Source organism: Canis lupus, chromosome 1 (assembly GCF_003254725.2).
Source record: "Canis lupus dingo isolate Sandy chromosome 1, ASM325472v2, whole genome shotgun sequence".
In the NCBI taxonomy this organism is placed as follows: Eukaryota; Metazoa; Chordata; class Mammalia; order Carnivora; family Canidae; genus Canis; species Canis lupus.
In genome coordinates this window covers 14,965,561-14,988,186 of record NC_064243.1, presented here as the reverse complement: position 1 = coordinate 14,988,186, position 22,626 = coordinate 14,965,561, and the positions used below count along the sequence as shown (strand labels likewise).

The 22,626-nt window shown below is 44.5% G+C and overlaps 1 long non-coding RNA gene across 2 annotated transcripts in view; it reads right to left on the bottom strand.

Moving 5' to 3' along the window:
- Positions 1-9,187: 9,187 nt before the first annotated feature.
- The window catches only part of LOC118353368 (uncharacterized), a 57,002-nt gene continuing 43,563 nt past the window's right edge, over positions 9,188-22,626 (bottom strand). Inside the window, exons 3-5 of one of the 2 annotated variants that reach the window (XR_004812175.2) lie at positions 20,890-21,079; positions 15,952-17,487; positions 9,188-9,620 (exon numbers count right to left, since the gene is read on the bottom strand). This is a non-coding gene — a long non-coding RNA (uncharacterized LOC118353368). The remainder of the gene's footprint in view (positions 9,621-15,951; positions 17,488-20,889; positions 21,080-22,626) is intronic. The other variant, XR_007411916.1, reaches the window with a different exon arrangement.

Below are 22,626 nucleotides of genomic sequence, written 5' to 3'. Positions count from 1 at the left end.
GGAGAAGGAAAATATAGAAATAGCATATAATTATTAAACGGAGAACGCACTAGATCTACTAAGTCCTTAGCATGGACCATTCTTTAATCAGGCTTCCTCTATCAGAAAATTTTAGTGCACAATACACCCAACTCACTCACTTCACACATACACCAGCACAATTAGAGTAGAACGGTTCCTAGCATGCGGTAAAAGAAAAAAAAAGTAATAAATATTGCTGTTTGCACATACATAATGGTGATACGCATAGAATTGTGATGTGAATCCGACTCCCATATAGCCCAACAAATAGGGCCCGGGTGCGGTGCGAAGCAGGCAGTGCAATTCCGTGTGCAACAAGACAGATGAGTCCTGCCCTTGTGCGGGGCCCAGAGCTCAGGACGCGGACCCACACAGGCTCCCCAAGCTGGGCAAGATCGAGGGGCGCCCTCGGGGGACTCCCCAGTTAGCCAGCGCTGTACGGCTTCCCGGGGCCCAGCCGGGCCGCCCCACCCGAAAGGCCGCCCCACTGGGGATGTATGTTCTTTGCCCTTCAGCTCCCGGTTCCCAGCTCCGCGCATCCCCATCCCACAGCTCCGACTTTGGTCCCCCCCAGGTGTGCCGACCGCCCCGGAGACTGGGTTCTTCCATCAAAGGAACACTAGGGGGCAGTGGAGGCACTCGGGTTTTAAGGCGGGGAGCCTCCTAAAACCGAGCCCTAAAAACAGAAAAAAAATACATTTAAAAAATAGATAATGATAATTAAAAAAAGAACATAAAAATGATGCGAGGCAAGGAAGGAAGGAGGGACGGGGAGGCCTGGGGAAGAACGGTGGGACAGACAGGGAGGGAGGGTGTTCTGGCCCGGGGCCCTAAGTGTGGGGTTAATGCCCCCGGGAGCCCCGGGGGCCAGGGGGGGCTGCACGTGCCCGGGGAGGGAGGAGGGAAACCCGCCAGGAGGGCCTCCCCCCGCCCGGGGGGGCCGGCAGGTGCTTTGGCTCCGGGCTGGTCCTTCCCACCCGCCCCAGCCGCCGCACCCGCCCCGCCCCAGCGCCCACAGTCCGTTGTCTTCTAAGAGCTTTACTACCAGGAAGCAGATAAGAGGCAACAAAAATAAGCAAGTGGCAAGATAAAGGCAATCTTTGACAGCCCCTGGGGTGGAACCTCCAGCTCTTCTTTTTCTTTTCAAATCTAGATTCCTCCAGAGAGAGAGAGCTCAGGTGGCCAGCTGTCCAGGTGTGCCCAGGTGTGCCCAGGACGGACGGGGGTCCCCGCGATGGGAACCCCCCCCAAGCCCGGGAGAGCCCCGCACGAGCCCGGGAGGAGCTGGCGCCCTGCAGGGCCCCCCTGCCCTCCAGACAGATTCCAGGCTCACACTTGCAGGGTCACCCGGGCAAGGCGGACGTTCCGGCTTCCCCAGGCCCCTGTCGTCTCAAGTGGGCACTTTACAGTGTACGCCACTCAAGACCATTAGGGAGGAATCACCCAGTAGGGGATTGTGTCTCCTGGGACCCCCTCGTGGTTCTGTTCAGCTTCTTCACCCAGATGGGAGGGAGTAGGGCAGGGCTCTTTCTGGGTGCTCACCTGGCCATTTTGGGGAGGAGGTAGGTTATGTTCTCCAACCCAGGAAACCCTCCCATCCCTGACGGCCTAACTGCATTTTGCAAACTATTTCCTGAAAGACTATCTTTAAAACCATCTCAAAGTCAAACAGGATCCTTGAAGCAGGACTTCCAGCACCGTGATGGGCTAACACCTTGCGTTTCTTAAAGGGACTCAAGGATGCGGCCCCTCCCAAACCAGGAAACCCCATACCTTCCTCCCTTTGCTTCTGGCAGTTAACTAGAACAGCTTCAAGAACCTGTGTTCTGAAGAGCATAGGATCCTGGAGTATTTGATTCCGCCCTGAGCAACTCTGGGGCTCTCTCCCACAGACACCCAGCACCCCTTTTCACGGAGAAATCACACAGAACGCTGGAGGAGTTTCACTGAAGTGGCCCCACTGTCAGCCCAGCCAGTGGGCAGCGGTGTGTGCGGTTGCGTGCATGTGTGTGCATGCACGCGTGCACACACATGGGAACAGTCTGCCCTACTCAGCTCTTTGTGCCTGACCCAGTTGCATGTGGCATCTCAGCTGGCATGAGGAGGGCAATATGAAGTCTTCGGAAGGCCTCTCTGCCCACGTGACTTCCTACACTTTTTAGGTGCAAATACTAGCAGATTGACTTCTCAGGATCATCCCCTCGTGCGCCAGCATGTGTAGGATTTACTTCAGGTGACTGAACAAAAGGTAGTTTTGTTATACTCTTGCTTAAATGTACTATCACATATGCCCATTTTACGGTTTCTAGTAGCATTGAAGACTCTTGCCTTGAGATCAGTTCAAAGCAACACGTACGTAATGGGTTTTCTTTTTTCAAATGATATGTCTTTTTTCATTTTTTTCCCTACATTTTGTTTTTGCAAATTTTTAAATGGAAAAAAAAAACCAGAAAGTGCTGATTTATATACTGAAAACAGACTCTCTAAAAGTAAATTGGGAAATGCAGCTTGAATTCCTTAATTTATTTATTTTCCCCTCCAGCTAATGTTGCTTGTTTGTTATTCTGAATCTGAGTGTTGATGCTAAGAAAGAAAAAGGGTGCCCTCCTGCGGGGCATTTATCACCTGTAAATTTCCATGAGAACTTGTGCCTCTAATCTCTGAATTTGTTTCCTCCAGAGCAAATTGACTTTCATCGAGGTGACTTTGGAACCAAGTCGTTTTGCAGGTTCGGAGAGGTAAGCTCTGCAAGCCCTAGGTAAGCTCTGCAAGCCCTAGAGGTAAGCTCTGCAAGCCCTAGAGGTAAGCTCTGCCGCCCTGCAGAGCCCCCCACCGCCATCCCCCCTCTTCAGAGCAGTAGTTCCCCCCAAAAAGCAATCCAAGTTGTTTAATTAAAAGATTACCAGCTCCTTATTTCCTAAGTGAAACAGAATGGTAAGTGTCCCTGCTGTAATGTAAATAATGGAGATCAGCCTTTCCACACACATCCTGGTGAGGGAAATTGCTCTTAGAAGGGCTGTCAGCCTCTCCACCACTGCACTTTGGGCTGAGACTCACACATATGTGCTATTAAAGTTGATTTCTGGCAAGTGCTATTAGTGGTATTTATTTAAAAGACGCCAACTACTTAAATGGAGTTAAAACAAACAGGTCTTTCACTCCCTGAGCCCCAACCTACAACCTTTGGCTCAACCTTCTCTGAGTTTTGTTTGGATTTTTAAAAATTGACAACACCCTATAATAAATTCTCTCCTTCTGTACCAACTGGTCTCAACTGGCACTGGAAATGCTGAAATGCCAAAGAGAAGGTTGAAGCTGTCTAGGTGGCAGCTTGCTGAGAAAAATTAACCTCCCTAGGTTTCCTCCCTGGGTTTTAGACTGATTGAGGTCACCTTTTAAAGAACAACCTGTCCACTCTTACCACCTGCAGATGGGGGTGGGTCCTACCAGCAGCTCACATTACTAACTGTGGCAGCAATGCTCCGGGGCCTGGGTGTTCTGCGGGCCCAGGGAGACTTGATGGAGTTAAGATTGCACAGTGAATTTCAATGTCAGGGAATGTGATGACTGGAAGGGACCCTGGAGAAGATGAATCCCTATGCTTTCCTGAAGAGGAAGCTGGGGCCCAAGGCCACTGAGCTAGCTGATCGAGGGAAGGGGAACCAAGTGGCTGCTGCTTTTTGCCAACTCTTCCCTTGACCACAGACACTTACCCACCCCGTCTTCTCAGTTTAGATTTCTTTCCCCGGGTGGCAGGGGAACCAGGAAGGGGCCAGTGGGAAGGAGGCCTGATGGTTAAGGAAGACGAACCAGTCTTCCAAATAGCAGCCAGCACCGTAGGGGAGGAGAAGGCAGGACCAGAAATGACTGTGGGCTTAAATTTTTTTTTTTTTTTTCAGGGATGCCTGAGTGCCTCAGCAGTTGAGCGTCTGCCTTCAGCTCAGGGCATGATCCTGGGGTCCTGGGATCGAGTCCCACATCAGGGTCCCTGCAAGGAGCCCTCTGCCCATGTCTCTGCCTCTCTGTCCGTGTCTCTCATGAATAAATAAGTAAAATCTTTTTTAAAAAATGGATTTTCTCAGCCTTCCCTTTTTATTTTTCTTTTTGGATTTAATGTGCAAGGGTTTGAGTTAATTATGAACCTTAGTTCATGGCACATTATCATCTTTGTCCTCTCAATGACCCTTCTGTTGCTTTGTTTATTTATACTCTTATCACCAAGCTCCATTCACTTCTGCTGATAGGCAACCATTCTCATTTGTTTATTGTGTATCTTTTTAATGGTACATGTTCTTGCAAGATGGTATGATTTTGTGCTATGCATGAACATATGGATAGATAGATCTCTATATGATATACACGAATTTTTAATATCATTTTAAAACAATTACAGACACACAAGAAGTTGTAATAAAAAAAATAGTACAAGGGCACCTGGGTGGCTCAGTCAGTTAAGCATCCAGCTCTTGGTTTTGGCTCAGGTCATGATCTCAGGGTCATGAGATTGAGCCCTACACAGGGCTCCATGCTCAATGTGGAGTCTGCTTGAGATTCTTTCCCCCTCCGTTTCACTTGCCCTCTGCAACTCCCCCAGCTCATGCTCTAAGATAAATAAATAAAATCTTTTAAAAAATGATACAGAGAGGCACATAAGACGTTCAACATCATTACCCATTAGAGAAATCAAAATCAAAACCACAAAGAGATACCATTTCACACCCAGTAGGATGGTTATTATTTAAAACAAATAACCAAACCCAACCAAAGCAAACAAGTGTTGGTAAAGATGTAGTGAAATTGGAAACGTCCTGTATTGCTGGTAGGGAACTAAAATGGTGCAGCCACACCGCAAAATGGTGTGGTAGTTCCTCAAAAAGTTAAACATAAAATTACCGTATGTCTGATTGAGCAACTCCCCTCCTAGGTATTATACCCAAAATAATTGAAAGCGGGGACTCAGATACTTGTATACCGATGTTCATAGCATCATTTACAATAGCCAAAAAGTTGAAACACTTGAAGTGTCCATCGGTAGATAAATATGGATTTTTTAAAAATGTAATATTTGCCCACAGTGGAATATCCAAGGGGGAAGCCCCTGAAATATCCAAAAGCTGTTTGCTTTGAAAAAGGCATTTTTGTTGCCAAAGCTGAATGACGGTGAGCAGATAGGCTGAGGCCATTTGGAAGGAGGCAGCTCTGGCAGGTGTGGGCAGGACCAGGGCTGCAGAAGCAGGTGCTGCTGAGTTACATTCTGTCCAGGATGTGGTTCTAAAACAGGCCAGTTTCATCCATCATTAATTTTTACTTCCCTAAACTGTGCCATCTCCTGATTTTCTCAGGGTACCTTCCCCAAGAGGCCTCTTGAACTTCTCCATCAGTCTCCAGACAAACAGCACCTGGATTTCCCGTGTTTGAGAATATTCCCTGGACAACCATTCCCCACCCCACATGTGATATGGGGAGATGACCAGATATAGGGTCCTACACACATGAAGCTCAACATTTACTTCATGCTAAAAAAAGCAAGACTGCATCTATATACCTTTTGTACATTAAGATTTTAATTTTCTTTCTTTCTTTCTTTCTTTCTTTCTTTCTTTCTTTCTTTCTTTCTTTCATACTCTCTCTTGAAAAAAGATCCCATGAAGTAACTGAAAATGCTTATAGAGCTCTTGCAAATTTGGAGAACTCAATTTAGTGTAAGTGTTTTGGTAAAGAATCCTCCCTTTAAAGGATGCCATTCATCAGTTTAACAAATGAGTATTGCCTATAATTCAAGGCACTTGGTGGCTATATTTTTTAATGAAATATTACTGATAAGCCAAACTGATTCACCCCATTTATATGAAATTTAGCGTTTCATATTAGGTTTCACAGTCTTAGGGTGGGGACTCCACTGCAAGACATAAAATTTAAAAGCCATAAAAGAAAATATGCAGATGGGAATGTATAATAACAATTTTTTTGAAGGATTCTCCCTGGAAACAACAAAAATGAGACAAACAAGAGCAAATTAAAAGACAAGAGATAGACCAGGAGGAGATAGTGTATCTTGTATAAGAGATTAGGTCAATGGCCATATTATTCAAAGAGTGTCTACAAACCTGAAAATAAAGACCAAGAAAAAAAGGGGGGGGGTAATATGGGGGATGAGAACAGGGAATTTATGAAGGGATTACAAATGGCAATAGGATTTGTGAAAAGATATCAAGTTACTAAAGAAATAAAAATCTAAAGTATAACACTTTCCTCCTTAAATTGAGAGATTGAATGTGATTGTGGGAAACTGGAACTTTTATAAACTGGTAGTAGACATAGAAACTGATATTTTTTTGTAAGTCATTTTTGTAGCGCCTCTTAAACTTTCATATCTAGGTACCTAGGAATTTAGAAGTCCATAACTAGATACGTATTAGACGCTAATGCTTACACATGCATATGCCAGTATGAATATAAGGAGCCTCGTCAAGTAAATTATGATACATTCGTTCAACAAATACCACATATCCCTCAAGAAGAATGGCGTGTCATATAAATACTGACCTGAGGGGCGCCTGGATGGTTCAGTGGGTTAAGAGTCTGACTTTAGCTCAGGTCATAATCTCAGGATCCTGGGATCCAGCCCCACATCGGGCTCCCTACTCATCAGGGAGTTTGCTTCTCCCTCTCCCTCTGCCCCTCCCCATGCTTGTGCTCTCTCTCTTTCTCAAGTACATAGAGAAAATCTTTTTTTAAACACAACATTTTATTTATTTATTCATGAGACACACATACACACACAGAGAGAGAGAGAGAGAGAGAGAGGCAGAGACACAGGCAGAGGGAGAACCAGGCTCCATGCAGGGAGCCCAACGTGGGACTCGATCCCAGGTCTCCAGGGTCACACCCTGGGTCAAAGGCGGTGCTAAACCTCTAAGCCATCCAGGCTGCCCGAATTATTGGTTTTTAAATCTTATTTGAGGACATAAGACTTTCTGTAAGATAACCTGCTGTAGGCCTCTCAGATCATCGCATAATCCCACAGATAATGGAGCAAGCTCTTCAAAGTCCTAATCTGGAACATTCATCTCTGTATTCCCCAGATCCAGCTTGGTGGCTGACCTCATGAGAAGGTTGGATAAACGCTTGGTTGAAGACCAGGGGGCTTCACACTTCCCCACTCCACGGAGCTGCAGAGGCTAGTGCGGCTTTATCACGATGCAAGCTCAGCTCGAGCCTGCTCTCAGAACCAAGCTCCCAAACGCTTGGCGAAAGCAAAAGTATAAGGTGGTCAGAAACCCCCACCCAGGTGTGGTCCGGCTTCTCCTCACTCCAGCTGCAGCAGCGCCACCGGCCTGTCCCAGTCTGCAGACTCTCAACTCAGTTCCCAAGGTAGAGCCAAGAGCTGAAAGACGGAGGGGTAAGGTTGGTGGGGGCCAGAGAGGGGGTGCGAAGGGGGCAGACATCCAAAGAGGTGAAGCACGTGACATGAAGGCACGAGGAATCTGCAGCAAGCAATCAGGAAGAGACACAGGAGACGGTACATTTCGTGTAGAAGACCCACAACGGCTGGACGCCCTGGCCTTGCCTGCTAACGCCTCCTGCTCTTAGGGATGAAGCCCTCTTTGACCACGAACATCTTTCCTAAGGGAGAGTGGCAAACATCAACAAAATAGACTCCTTGAAATAAATCTATGGATTTGCAAGCTTTGGCTCACGAGCACAAGCCACTCGGTGGGCTTCAGATGGTGTCTGACATCCAGCCACTTGCCTTAGTCTTCGGTCTGCCACCAAAATATCAAAGGCTGGTGTTTGTCCAGGCCTTACCACGTGCCATTACTCTGAGCCCTTGGTGTATAGTAACTCTTTTCATCTTCCCCCCAATACCAGTAAAGTAGGAGCCCTCTTCTATAGTTGTCAGTGTGGTTGAGTAATTACTCTGAGATCACTCAGTTACAACCCCCCCAAACTCTCCCACACCATTGCCTCCCCCACTCAGATGCCCCAAACCCCTTTCCTTTTTGTTTTTGTTTTTTTTCAATTTGATTTGCAGGCCCTAGACTTTGAACCTGAGATTTTTTTCCCTCCCCTACACATCTAAGCTGGGACATGATGGGTCCCTAGGAGCTACTAGCCTAGCTACCGTGGATGGGGACAAGAGGCATGCAGAAGGAGCACAAGAGAATGCCCAGAAGTCAGTGAAGTAATAAAAGGTATTCAAAGAAATTGTGGTCACCTATTGACTGAGGAGGACATAGTGTGGGGGACAGAGATGTGGGCTGTACCCAGTTCACCATGTTTTTTTTTTTTTTTCAAAGATTTTTTTATTCATTTGACAGAGAGAAAGAGGCAGAGAGAGAAAGAGCACAAGCAGGAGGAGCTGCAGGCCAAGGGAGAGGGAGATACAGACTCCCCACTGAGCAGGGAGCCTGATGCAGGGCTCCATCCAGGACCCTGAGATCATGACCCGAGCTGAAGGCTGAGGCTTAACTGACTGAACCACTCAGATGCCCTCTTACCATATATCTTAAAGGCCAAGCTTTTAGACTCCCCCAGCATGGCTGGGGGTCTAAGGTGGCGCAAAATCTTCAAGGAGTTTTGGGCACTGGGGTGGCTCAGTGGTTGAGCAACTGCCTTTGGCTCAGGTTGTAATCCCGGGGTCCTGGGATCGAGCCCTGCATCAGGTTCCCCCCAGGGAGCCTGCTTCTCCCTCTACCTGTGTCTCTGCCTCTCTCTCTGTGTCTCTCATGAATAAATAAATAAGATCTTAAAAAAAAAAAAAGTCTTCAAGGAGTTTTAAATGGAAGTGGGCAGGCTGGGACCTCAGTTTCAGGACCATAGTGTGTGGAATAGAGTGTGTGTGGGGGGGCGGGGGCTCCAGGTAGGGGACAGGTATCAGGAGGCTATCACGGTTATCTGCGTGACAAATGTCAGTGAACCAACCTGGGAGGCCAGCAGTGGGTTGCAGGGAAAAAGACAAATTAGAGGCATTTATTTATTTATTTATTTATTTATTTATTTATATTTTTATTTATTTTTATTTTTATTTTTTTAAATTAGAGGCATTTAAAAAGAGAGTGCTGAGTGCAAAAAAATGAAGGATGAGAAGCTGCAAGTGAGAAAAAGACGATGTTAAAGACAATTTTTGGGGGAAAAAAAGGTAAAATCATGACTCATAAGGATATAAAATGAACACATGTTAAAGATTTTATTTTACTCGTAAAGAAGAAGCCAGGCAGATGTTATAAGTGGTTCCAGGGAGAAATTGAAAAATAGACACATTTATAGATGAGGAATATTGAAATGAATGCCCAAATGGTAGCAAAACTAGCTTCTTCCCCAGTGAAGAGAATTCAGCCGACCTCTACAAGATAGAGCGGGATCTGCACGTCTACAGCTAAGAATTATCTGCCTCTGTTACGTACGATGTACAGGCTTGTACAGCAGGCCGCATGCAGTCGGAGTACTCAGAGCTGTGTCCTCTAGACAATGCACAGTTTTCCCTGGAAGCACCAATTCCTCCTTGCAGCAGGATGACTCCGTGATGTCTGACTTGGACACCCAGAGGGGTGGTTGTGACGTGTGTGTTCAGGGGATCTATATCCCAGGAGGAGGTTCTGGAAATGGAAGGAAGAGGGGCTAACCAATGAACTTGGTCACATTTCAGGAGCTAACACCTGATGGGCAAACACGTAAAGATATGAAGGAGCTACTGAGAGGAGGGATTAACACAAAGGGCTAAATGTCTAAGGTTAGGAGTGGTTGTCCTGCTCTGATTTCAAGGCTAAAAGACCTGGGGCTCAATGGCTTCAGATTTCGGGGAGGCATTGCTGGAAGAGCCTCTCCTGCTCTCTACCACATTTGACCTTTATGAACACCGTTTTACAGAAGGTTCTGTGTATAACACCATGGTATATTCCACACAGATCTTGCCTGGAAGGAACTTCCAGTGTGGCTGTTTCAAATTTGGAACGCATTTTTCACTGGAAAGAATGTCACCCACATGACCACTTTCCAACCCAACAACTATTGCCCTGTTTGAAGACTCCTCAATACAGGAATGGCTTAAAAAAAAAAAAAAATACAGGAATGGCTTTCCAAACCCAAAGTGGCAAATGTGAAGTGCAAAGATTGCCAAAGACATATACACATATACAGATTATTTCTAAAAATTAAGTTGGTTTTATGACTTCCATGTATTGAAAGTAAAATAAAACTGAGTGCAACTTGTGGCTGCCCTGGAAATTTTAGATCATACGGTTAGATGCAGGGTGGGTTGGAGTGGGAGGGGGTGGGTGGAGAGCACACAGTATAAGACAATTTCTACAGACTAAAATTTCAGTTTGTCAAAAGGGATGACTGAGTAAAGAATAAGCCAGTTTGAGTCAAAGGCTCTCAATGTCCCTTGATGTTTCCACAGTAAATGAATCTCTGAAGAAAGGAGAGATTTTGGTTTTGTTATAAACACTAGCGGTGCTCCAACATTTAATAGCATATACTGCACTTTGTGTTTGTTTTTACTAAGTAAAGCAATGTGGTGTATTAGTAGTAATTAAATATAACCAGAAAAGAGGAAGATGAATGAGAGTAGCAGTGGTTTGTGTAGATTCTGGAAGGATTCTATGTTTTTCGGCCTTTGTTCTTCTCCATTCCTCATAGTGTTATCAGAACCTTACAAACAGCCCCATCCTTCCCCTTTCTGTGAAGCTCTTAAATAGATGTTGTCTGGGTGCTTCTAGTTGTCCATCGTAGGTTCTGGGTCCTGAACCCAGCCACATAGACCTGGCTTCTAAAGGCATTAGAGTTCAAGGCCTATGAACAAGACCCACCTTGCTCTGGCCAGTCCCTTTCTCAAAGCCCTAACCTGGAGATTAGGACCCTGTCCCTGCTGAAGTACTTCTCTGAGGTCAGCTGCCGAACTTGCTGGACTTTGAGCACTACCTCCACCACTCTCTGCGGCCGGGCTCTGCTTGCTTATTGGAACATCTCGACCTCTGGGGTCAGGCCTACCCACTCACCCCATGCTGAGTACCACCAGGACTCTAGCCTGCACTTGTATCCTTCAGATGCTCTGCCCTGGACTCTACACCAAACCTCAGCTCAACATCAGCTGCTGGGTTGCTGCCAAGCAGAAACACGGCCATGGTGGCCAAGTCCCATGACTGACTCTGTCCAGCCCACTTCTCTGTCTACACATTGCTGGGTCATGCCTGTCTTCACTCTGAAAATCCAGTTAACTCAGGGTTGGAGCACCGCTAGTATTTATATCAAAACCAAAATCTGTCCTTTCTTCAGAGATTCATTTACTGTGGAAACATCAAGGGACATTGAGAGCCTTTGGCTCAAGCTGGCTTATTCTTTACTCAGTCATCCCTTTTGACAAACTGAAATTTTAGTCTGTAGAAATTGTCTTATACTGTGTGCTCTCCACCCACCCCCTCCCACTTACGTTCTGAAGATTCTTGATCTCCAACATCAACAACCTTGCAGAGCTTTACTTTCCACAATTTGTGTTATACAGATGTACTGTTTAGTTTTATAAAAATAATTTTAAATCAAGTATTCACCCCTCTTCTCCCCAACATTAGAAATCACTGTTCCCCACACATGGATGTTTGTGTGCTCATGTGTGTGCTTATCGATAACATTACATTGGCAGTGGTTCAACTCCCCTTAATCTTCCTTTCCATAATAATATCAGAGACACCTCCAAAGTGCCAGGTCCTATGCTAAGGGCCTTATATGCACTCTCATTCAGTCTTCCTCAGGCCCATGAAATAGGTCCTCTGATTAGTCCTAATTGTTGCGTGAGAAATAGGAGGCTTAGGGAGAGAAGCAATTTGCCAAGTGTCACATTTCAGGGGGGTGGGCAGAGCAAGATCTGAATTGAAGCCAGGTGCCTGTGGGTGTTCTAAATCTCAGCCTTATCATGGCTCGGGCACAGAGAGGGTCCTAAACGCATGCTTGTCCAGTGAATGAATGCATAACTCCTACTTACTTAGGATTTAACACCAGCTAGAGCAGATTATACATCTGTTTTGTACCAGCCACTGTGCTTTGACATGAAGTGGTTTATCTAAGATAATACCCCTAATTAAAAATTAGAAAACAATCATCATCAGAACCAAGTCTAGAATACACTTTTTATTTTATTATTATTATTATTATTATTATTATTTAATAAAACTGCTGGGGCATCTGGGTGGTTCAGTTGGTTAAACATCTGCCTTTGGCTCAGGTCCTGATCCCAGGGTCCTGGGATGGAGCACTGAGTCAGGGTCCTTGCCCAGCGGGGAGCCTGCTTCTCCTTCTCCCTGTCCTCCACTCGCGCTTGCTCTCTCTCAGATAAATAAATGAAGTCTTTAAAAAAAATAAAAAATGCCCTGGTGACTCAGTTGTCCTTTTTGGCTTGGAAAGGGAATGATAAAGATGAAGTTAGAGAAAAGAGTCTGCTCTTTAGTATAACGGAGGAAAACTGAAAAGGAAAAAAAAATCAAAGAGGATGTATAGTAACCCACAGGATGTTAGACCTACAAGTGATTAAATTCAGGTCAGGTGACAAGAAGGAAGCCCCTGTTTCCTCTTCAGGTAGTTTAAAATATCCCTCCCCTTGCCAAAGCTCATGGGGATCCCAAATTACACCAGAGAATGGCTACTGCGGGCAATGCCCAAGTGCTCTGGCTCTGGAACCAGCCCTGCATGGCTTCAGATTTCATCTCCACCCACTCACGGACTATTTGGCTTTGATGAAGGACAACAACACCCACCTTACAAGATTAGGTCTAAAACCAAGCATAGTTTCTTGGCATTCGATACATAGTAGCTACTGTACTTGTTATTAATTATGACTACTTACTAATTAAATATGCAATGAAATTTTAAAAGCATTTTGAAGAGAAACAAAGCCTCCTGTGGAGGTCAGTTGACAAAGACCCATTATTCAAAGTACACTTGACATATTTGCAGAAGCAGAGAAAGCAGCCACTCCTGAGAGCCCTAAAACCAAGAAATGAATATTCCTACCCAGATGTCCTGGGGCAAGCCAATATGGTACAACCAATCAAATAGACAAAAATATCTCCAGACCTGGAGAAGAAGCAAATTCCAGGCCAGAATCATTTCCTTGTTGACACTAATTAAGAGTTCAAGCCAGTTCCTCAGTGAAGAGGAATTATTTGTAGGAGGACTCATTATATATGTCTGATAGTTCCTCACATAGAACACCTGAGAATAATCACTATTACAGAGTGTGGTTTCAGTCACTTCCAAATTATTATTATTTTTTTTATAAGATCTGGAGTTAAAAAAAAAATCTGGAGTTTATCCCTACAGGTATTCATTCTGTCAGAGGTACCTCCTGTGGAGTTGACTTGCCTCTCCCAGTCAAGGTCCTATCGCAGAGGGGAAAAACTAGCTCAGCTTATTTCTGACTTGGAGTGAGACAAGTTGCATGGTGTAGGGGTGGAAAATTTTTCCCTTCTTCTCTTCTAGGTTCTTTGCCTGTTCAAACAATTAAAATGACGTAGGGCAGATTAACAGGAGAACAACAAATTTAATCGCATATAATCAGGATCTCCATAAAGATATGGAGACTCAAGAGGCAGTCAGGTAGTTGAGGCTTATATAACATCTTGAGCTGAGGAGAGGGATGAGGGAAGGGGACACAATGGAGAAGGAAGGGAGAAGACAGGTTTGAAAAACAAAGATGGCCCTATTATGTCCAGAAATTTTTTCAGTTGAGAGCAATCTCTGCTAATACAGACTCCCTTTCCATTGGAAATTTAGCCAGTCAAGGGGGAGGTACACAGTTTTCCCTGAATCTGCTGGATTTTGATTGCCCTCAGCTCAAAATAATTCTTGTGCTACGGTGGCATATTTTGGGGAGATTTGTTCTGAACTCTTTCAATAGTCATGGGAGAAAGATCACCTAACGGTGAAATTCATGAAGCAGTCAGGGGGATAAAGTCCTTTTTTTATACCTTCCTCTCTGGGATTCCCATATTCAATCTATTATCAGGTCCTGTCAGTTCTCCCATCTCCATCACCCTCCTTCCTCCCTTGCTCCATTTTTATGGCAACACCTCTCCCCCTTGCTTCCTTCAAACCAGTTCTCCATTCAACAGAGTGATCCCTTTAAACCTGAACTCATCTCATGCACTGCATTGCTTTGATTCTTTGATTAGTAAAAACCCTGGAGTTCTTGCGTGGCCAGGTGGCTCATGCTCATTCTTATCCCTTACCCTGGACTTCTTCCCATTTGTCAGACAGGCCCTCATACAGCCCCGTCCCTTTTCCTGGAAATTCATTTTTTCCTACTTTCTAGATCCAACCTAATCTCAGGTCCTATCTCTAGTCACTTCCTTAGGAAGGCTTTTCCCAACCACCCCAGTTTAAATTAGTATCAATTTTTAAAAATATTTTATTTATTTATTCATCAGAGACACAGAGAGAGAGAGAGATGCAGAGACACAGGCAGAGGGAGAAGCAGGCTCCCTTCAGGGAGCCCGACGTGGGACTCGATCCTGGGATCCCAGGATCACAACCTGAGCCAAAGGCAGAGGCTCAACCACTGAGCCACCCAGGCGTCCCTCTCGTTTCTTTCCTTAATATCATTCATCATAATTTGTAATTTGTGTGTGTGTACACATGCACATATGTGTATGTATGTGTATATACAACACACACATACAGATACTTCTATTTTTCAGTACTTGTCTCTGCTTTAAGACTAAATTCTCTGGAGGTAGGAACCATGTCCTGTAGTCACTACCAGGCACCCAGAACCTTGCACAATGTATGTGACATGAAAGGAGTCAATAAATATGTGCTAAACAACTGGATAAATTCCTTGAAAAGGAGACAGAAAAAGGCAGGGATGAGCAGCTCCTAGCATTAACTACCAAGATAATGATTCTCCTAGGAGAGGAGGCAATATTTAACCAGCTGTCAACAGATGCAGGAAATTTGAAAACCAAGTCTTTTTTATTTGAAACAAATTCTACAGGCTTTCTTTAACCATTTAGTATACTACACACAATCGAGAATTTGAAAGAACACTAAAATGAAGCAATGCCATCACAATTCACAGGTGTAAATCCTTTATGTGCACATTTCTCATGCTTATAAACTCAGAAGAGGAGAGGATTTGATGGCCAGGACACAGAAATTGCTCCTGAGAAACAGCTACATGCCGTTGATTTCTGTGTTTCCTGAGCTGTCTCACCAACAATAGGCTATTTTTGCCTCAGCTTATGAGTGCTAACCCAACACCCTAGATCTCATTGTTTTTATTGTTATTATTTTAAAGATTTATTTATTTTAGAGAGAGAGAGAGTACACATGTGCCTGTGCCGGAGGGGAAGGGAGGGGCAGAGGAAGAGAGAGAGAGAGAGAATCTTGAACAGACTCCTGCTGAGTGTGGAGCCCAACACAGGGTGTGGAGCCCAACACAAGGTGTGGAGCCCAACACAGAGCTCCATCCGACAAACCCGAGGTCACGACCTGAGCCAAAACCAAGAATTGGATGCTTAACTTACTGAGCCACCCAGCTGCCCCAGATCTCACTGTTTTTAATGGGTGGCTTTGATGCTAATTTACATTCTACTCCTGTTACTGACAGACTTGGAAGCCAGCAGTGGTAAGTGCAGGCAATGTTTAGAACGCAGGATTCGGGCCCATGAAGGTGGTGACAATGATTCCCTTCCAAGAACCTTAGAAAAAAAGAGAATTCTTTCCCCAATCCCTGACCAATGGTTCTTTATTCCAGAAGCTATTAATTTTCTATACTCCCACCATGGGAAAATGTTTGGTCTCAAGGGAAACAAGCCAATTAAGCAGTTGCTTAAGGGTGAAACCAAAATAAGTTAGGAAATTTTAATGGTTCCACTAATTGTTTCTCCTGAAATCTAACGAGGAGGACACTCAGATGGAAATTTGGCAGATACATACCATCACTGGCAGCCATGGAATGCAGTGACATACAGCCTGATGCAATCCAGCAGTCCGAGGCCAGGAAGGACTCTGCCCTCTAATAATGATTTGGGGGACATAAGGTAGAAAATGTGTTAAGCTGCAGAGAGCACATTAGGTATTAGGTAAGCTGGGAGCACATGGGCTGTTGGAGCCCGGTTATCCAAGTCCGTGGTCTGCTGTCTCCTTCATGTGATGGGGTCTCACAAGGAAGAGGGCTTTGGCCCACTTTTGCTTCATGGAACATTCTCAACCTGCTGGACCTCTCATTATCTTCACTGATTTCTTGGAAGTCCAACCCTGCCGAGGCTCTGCAGGGGTTAGGATCACAGTGGTAGGATATGTTCAGAATGCAGTGGAATGAAAAGCTGTGCAACTTTCCAAAATGTTCCAATGAAATGGAAAAGAAAATTAAAAATTTAAGCCTCTTACAATGTAAATAGTGCCAAGCACGCCTTGCAATTTGGATACTCTTGCCTATTAAAAAAGAAGAAGAAGAAGAAGAAGAAGAAGAAGAAGAAGAAGAAGAAGAAGAAGAAGAAGAAGAAGAAGAAGAAGAAGAAAGAAGAGAAGAAATCCAGAAAACTGAGCATGTATGAGATGAAGTACAAAGAATACTTAGAGTACTGAGGTAGAAAAAAAAAAAAGAAAGAGTACTGAGGTAGAAGTTGAGGGAGACCATGATTCTACTCCCAGTGAGGCATGATCAGCTCACACCATAACCTGGGGCCTCACTGTTCTTACTGGGTTTAATGTCACCCACCCTCCTCCTCCCATGAAGTTGCTCATGAGTTCTCAGTTCAAATCATCTGGATAACCCTAAGAGTGTCTTGAAAAGCATGAAATAAGGATCCAAGGGTGGCTCAGTGGTTTAACGCCGCCTTCAGCCCAGGGCCTGATCCTGGCTGGAGACCCGGGATCCAGTCCCACATCGGGCTCCCTGCACGGAGCCTCCTTCTCCCTCTGCCTAGGTCTCTGCCTCCCTCTCTGTGTCTCTAATGAATAAATATATAAAATCTTAAAAAAAAAAAAGTTAAAGAAAAGCATGAAATATTTCTGTAAATGCCTGTTATTAACCAATTAGCCCTGCCTGAACTGGAGGGACGAGAGAGTACAAGGTTTCAGGACACTCCCACCTGCCTCCTCTCAAAAGGCATAATTTCTCATATTGTAGGAAGGAAAACTGTGATTCTTGTCTCATCAGCCTGTTGCAGCATTTTTTTCTTGCTGTAACCAATCTCTGATACTCATGCGGTGTCAGGCTTCCATCTTAATAGAGTAGGTCTCTCTCTCACCAGGCTACCTGCAGAAATCTCTGAAGGCAGCGCTCAAGCGTCCTCGCTTTTCTCCAACCCATTCAGGATTAAATGCTTCTTCTAGGGGCGCTTGGGTGGCTCAGTCGGTTGAGCATCTGACTCTAGATTTCGGCTCAGGTCATAATCCCAGGGTTGTGGGATCGAGCCCCGCATCAGGCTCCCTGCTGGGTGTGGAGCTTGCTTGGGATTCTCCTTCTCCCTCCAATAAAACAAAATAAATAAAATTAAATAAATAAATGCTTCTTCCAAAGTGAATCCACATCCCGGAGCTCAACATCTATTCTGCATGTCATTTTTCATGCCTTGTGCATCTGTGTATCCTGCTAGGCTGGGGAGGAACCTGGGGACCCAAGACAATGTCTTCTTTGACTTTGGTTCTTTCAGATTGGCCAGCCTGGTGTCTGGCATGTAGTAGGAACATGATCACATTTTCCCTTAGTTGAGCATAATTGTCTTTTTTCCTTTTTTTTTTTTTTAACACAATTCTTTTGAGTTCTGGGCATAACAGCTAAAAGCAATATTTTGCTGCTTCACAATTGGAAAACTGGAAATTTGCCACTGAGGTGAACAGAAATTTCCACACGGTTATTTTTCTTCTTCAGCATTAGGAAAGCAGTGTTTCCTGACAAATACTATTCTGTGTGATGAAAGAATCGTAGAGCTGGAGCAGGAATGTGTGTGGGACAAACAACATTTGTTATTGTGACTTTACACAAATCAAAAGGACTTTTTTGGCTTCTCTCACCCAGGTGGCTTTCCACAGCTCACTTATTTAATGCTTCTGCAGCTAAAAAATGTAGTCCTCTTGTTGCTTAGCTTTTCCACATACATTCAATATTTACAGGATTTCCAAAATTCTTATCCACTTAAAAATAATACATTTTGATGAAAATTTTGGTAACAATGAAATTGTAGACTATGTGTACTATGATTCGCTTGTTGTTTACGAATAATAAGGTTTGGAAACATACATAGTCAACCATCAATTCAGTGAGAGGAGAAAAGGAAAACTATGGATGAATTTTACTTTTTAATTTACTTACATGTTTTTTTTCTGCATAATATGAAAAACTAAAATTAAAGACTTAATACATGATAGACACTGTTTTAAGTGTTGCCCATGTATTGAGTCTTTTAGGTTTTATTATTATCCTCATTTTATAAAGAGGAAACTGGGGATCCCTGGGTGGCTCAGCAGTTTAGTGCTTGCCTTGGGGCCAGGGTGTGATCCTGGAATCCCGGGATCGAGTCCTGCATCGGGCTCCTTGCATGGAGCCTGCTTCTCCCTCTGTGTGTCTCTGCCTCTCTCTCTGTGTCTCTCATAAATAAATAAATTAATTAATTAATTAATTAATTAATTTTAAAAATCTTTAAAGATAAAAAAATAAAAAATAAATAAAGGAGGAAACTGAGGCGCAAACAGGATGGGAACCTGCCCGAAGTCACACAGTAGTAAATGACAGAGCTACAGCCTGGCCCTGGAGCCAATTTCAGAATCCAAACTCTTAATCATTATGCTGTATTGCTCTATATTCTGTACTAATCATAAAAGACTATGAAGAATTACCTAGTGCTAATAATCTAAATATCTTGGCTGAGCCATGTGACCTCGGTGGAGTCATTCAACTCCTCAGGACAATGTAGAGTAGGATTTGACGTTGGCCCAAAAGAGACCTGGCCTTTGCCGTTGGGTTCTAGGAAGTAATTGCTATAGGGATGTTGTGGTTTAGAGTGGGGGGCTGGCCATCCCAGCAAGACCAACAATGTGATTTAGGGTAGGGGCTTTAGGTCATGCCCAGAGGGCTGGAGACTAGCACGGAGATCCACCACATGGGCAATTAATCAATCATGCCTATGTAATGGAACTCCAATAAAAACTCTGAAGCCCAAGGTTTGGATGAGCTTTCCTGGCTGGAAATTCTCCATGTGTATCATCCACTCGTCCATGCCAGGAGATTGATGTGTCCTGACTCCATGGGAAGAGACCAACAGAAGGTTTGCATTTGGAACCCTCCTGGGCTCCACCCTGTCTCTTCCTCTGACCATTGTATCTTATCTATATCCTTTCTCTGTAATAAGCCATAACCGTGAGTATATAGCTTTCAGTGAGCTCTGTGAGTCTTTCTAACAAATTATTGAATCTGAGAGTGACCTTGCAGTTGGTGTCGGAAGTGCAGGATACCCTTGTATGGAGACTGCCTTCTTTAACCAGATCGTTGGTCCTAGGTCCACCCAGTGCCTCAGTATCCTCATAGTCTCAGTAGAATTATAAAGCCTGTTGTTTCCCAAATCCCAACTCATCAGGCCCAAGTGGTTGGACCTCACTCGACATTGTTTTGACTACTTGTAAAGTGAGGGCACCTGTTGCCCACTTTAGTCTCGTGTGGAGACCATCAGCCCTACACTCATCACTCCACAGACTCCAACCACTTTAGTTCATGACAACAGGTCCTGCTTCATGTCTTCACCAAAAGTAATAATATCAACAACCACCTTTATTTATTTTTCCAGGCAACATGTTCATCATCATCTTATTTGATCCTCACGATGGCTCAACAAATTAGGTACCATTATTTGCCCATTTTTTTAAAGGATTATCTCTTTTAGAGAGAGAAAGCTCAAGCAGGAGGGTCAGAAGGAGAGGGAGAGAGAATCTTTTTTTTTTTTTAAGATTTTATTTATTTATTCATGAAGGACACAGAGGAGAGAGACAGAGGCAGAGACATAGGCAGAGGAAGAAGCAGGCTGTATGCCGGGAGCCTGATGTGGGACTTGATTCCAGGTCTCCAGGATCATGCCCTGGGCTGAAGGCAGGTGTTAAAGCGCTGAGCCACCCAGGGATTCCCCAGGGAGAGAGAATCTTAAGCAGACTCCGCACTGGGTACCGAGCCCAACACAACCCTGAGATCATGACCTGAGCCAAAACCAAGAGCTAGGCGCTTAACTGACTGCCTCACCCAGGCACCCCTGGCCATTTTTTTTAGAGCAGGAAAGTAAACCGTAAGGCATTTAAGTAATTTACCCCTGAAAACATAGTGCGGTGGACAGAATAATCATTCCCCAAAGATATATACCGCCTAATCCTCAGAACCTGTGTAGGTGTCACCCTCATGGCAAAGAGACTCTGCCTATGTGATTAAGTTAAGGATCTTGAGATGGGGAGGTTATCCTGGATTTTTCAGGCAGGTCCAACATAGTCAGAAGGATTCTTAGAAGAGGTAGGCAGGAGGGCAGGAGGGCCAGTGTGATCATGGAAGCAGAGATTGCAGTGATGGGAGGAAGAGACCACAAACCAGGGAATGCAGGTGGCCCCTAGAAGCCAGCAAAGAAAGGAACAGATTCTCCACTAGAGCCTCCAAGAAAGAATGCAGCCCTACTAACACCTCAATTTTAGAACTCCAGAACTGTAAGATAACACATTTGTGTTGTTCTAAGCTACTAAGTTTGTGGTGATTTGTTCTTGTAGCAAGGAGAAACTAATGCACATTGCTATTCAGTGGTTGATCAGGGATTTGAACTCAAGCAGTCTGCCTCCAAGGATCAGCTTGTACCTCAATATTCCCCTCTCCAGTCATCAGCCACATCAGATCTGGAATCTTACCAACATTTTCAACATCCAGTGGTTCCAGTTCTTCTCTGCAGCTTCCAGGGAGACCACAAAGTTCTGGAGTCCTGCAGCCAATATGGAGATGAGGAGGTTGGCAGTGTCAGGCTGGCCCGGTTGCTCAGGTTCACTGAACCTATTTCCTCCCTTATAAGATGGGAACAATGATGGTGTAGGCCCTGTGGGGCTTTTGAAAGGATTTAATGAAACAGCCCAAGTAAATCACCGAATACAATGCCTGGTGTAGAAAAACACACTAAAAATATATTATTCTCTTAAAACTTTATTGAGTGTTTAATATAATCTTCTAGCCTTTTTGCTAGGGAGTTTGAACTTCAGAATTTGGGTTTGCAATAGACCCTCACAGGGATTTGTAAACAGAAAAAAAAAAAGGATTTCTTCAGTTTTATAGAATGCTTTAGGTTTAATGTCCAGTTATTAGCTGATGTTTCAGAATAAGTAACATAGTGGTTGGATAGGGTCTCTCAGAAATTCACGTCCGTCCAAAACCTCAGAATTTGACCTTATTTGAAAATAGGATCTTTGTAGATGCAATCAAGGGAAGGATTGAAATAAGATCATACTGGATTCGGGTGGGCCTTAAATCCAGTGACAGTATCCTTATAAGAGACAGAAAGCGACATTGCTGGCAACTACAAGCCAGGGAGAAGCAAGGAAGGATTTTTCTCCAGTCTTCAGACACTTTGATTTCAGACTTGTAACCTCCTGAACTGTGACGGCCTAAGTCTCCATTGTCTTAAGCCCTCTGGTTTATGATTCTTTGTTACATCGGCCCTAGGAAATTAATACAAACGGAGGTTTGGGGTGCCCCTCATGTTCCCCACTTGGAATGGTTCTTCGTCCTCACCACTTTGCAGCATGTGAGCTGCAGCAAGACAACAAGAACAGTAAAAGAGAAAAAATGAGTAGGAAATATCAGAAAGGGAGACAGAACATGAGAGACTCGTAACTCTGGGAAACGAACTAGGGGTGGTGGAAGGGGAGGTGGGCAAGGGGTGGGGGTGACTGGGTGACAGGCACTGAGGGGGGCACTTGATGAGCACTGGGTGTTATTCCATATGTTGGCAAATTGAACACCAATAAAAAATAAATTTATACAAAAAAATAAAAAAATAAAACCTCACATTCATAGAGGAAAAAAAAAAGTAATGCAAAACCAATAAGGATTTCTCCTCCAGTGTTGAAAGCACTCTCCACGGGAGGGGAGTAGCAGAAGGGCTACCCTGCTGCTCATCAGGTGGGTGACCTCGAAAGGTAAGGAATAACTTTCTGAGGTTCCATTTCCTCAAAGGGAACTGGTTGAACAAAACATCCTTGAGGTTCCCTAAACAATAGGATTATTTAGCAGACAATGGCCTTATAAGCCCAAAAAGAAGACGCAAGAGAATTTGAAGAACCCTTAGAACCCAACGTACAAATGCTTAGAGCCCATGTGTTACCTAGGGCTTCGGTCAGAGTAGGATTTTGGTCCTGCCACTGCCTACTTTGCAGGTCTGATGTAGCAGGTGGGGCCCAACAACAGACTGTCCTTTTAGATGCGGACACATCCTCTGAACTTGGTAGGCTGTAATGGTCCTAAGGGCTACTCACATCAACATTAGCATCTCAGGAAAAAGCCCTGGATATGTTGCACTCTCTGCATCTGCCTACTAGGCAAACACAAAGCGCTCGCTTCACTAACTCCTGCTGCAAATCATGATCCTCAAGGTCTCC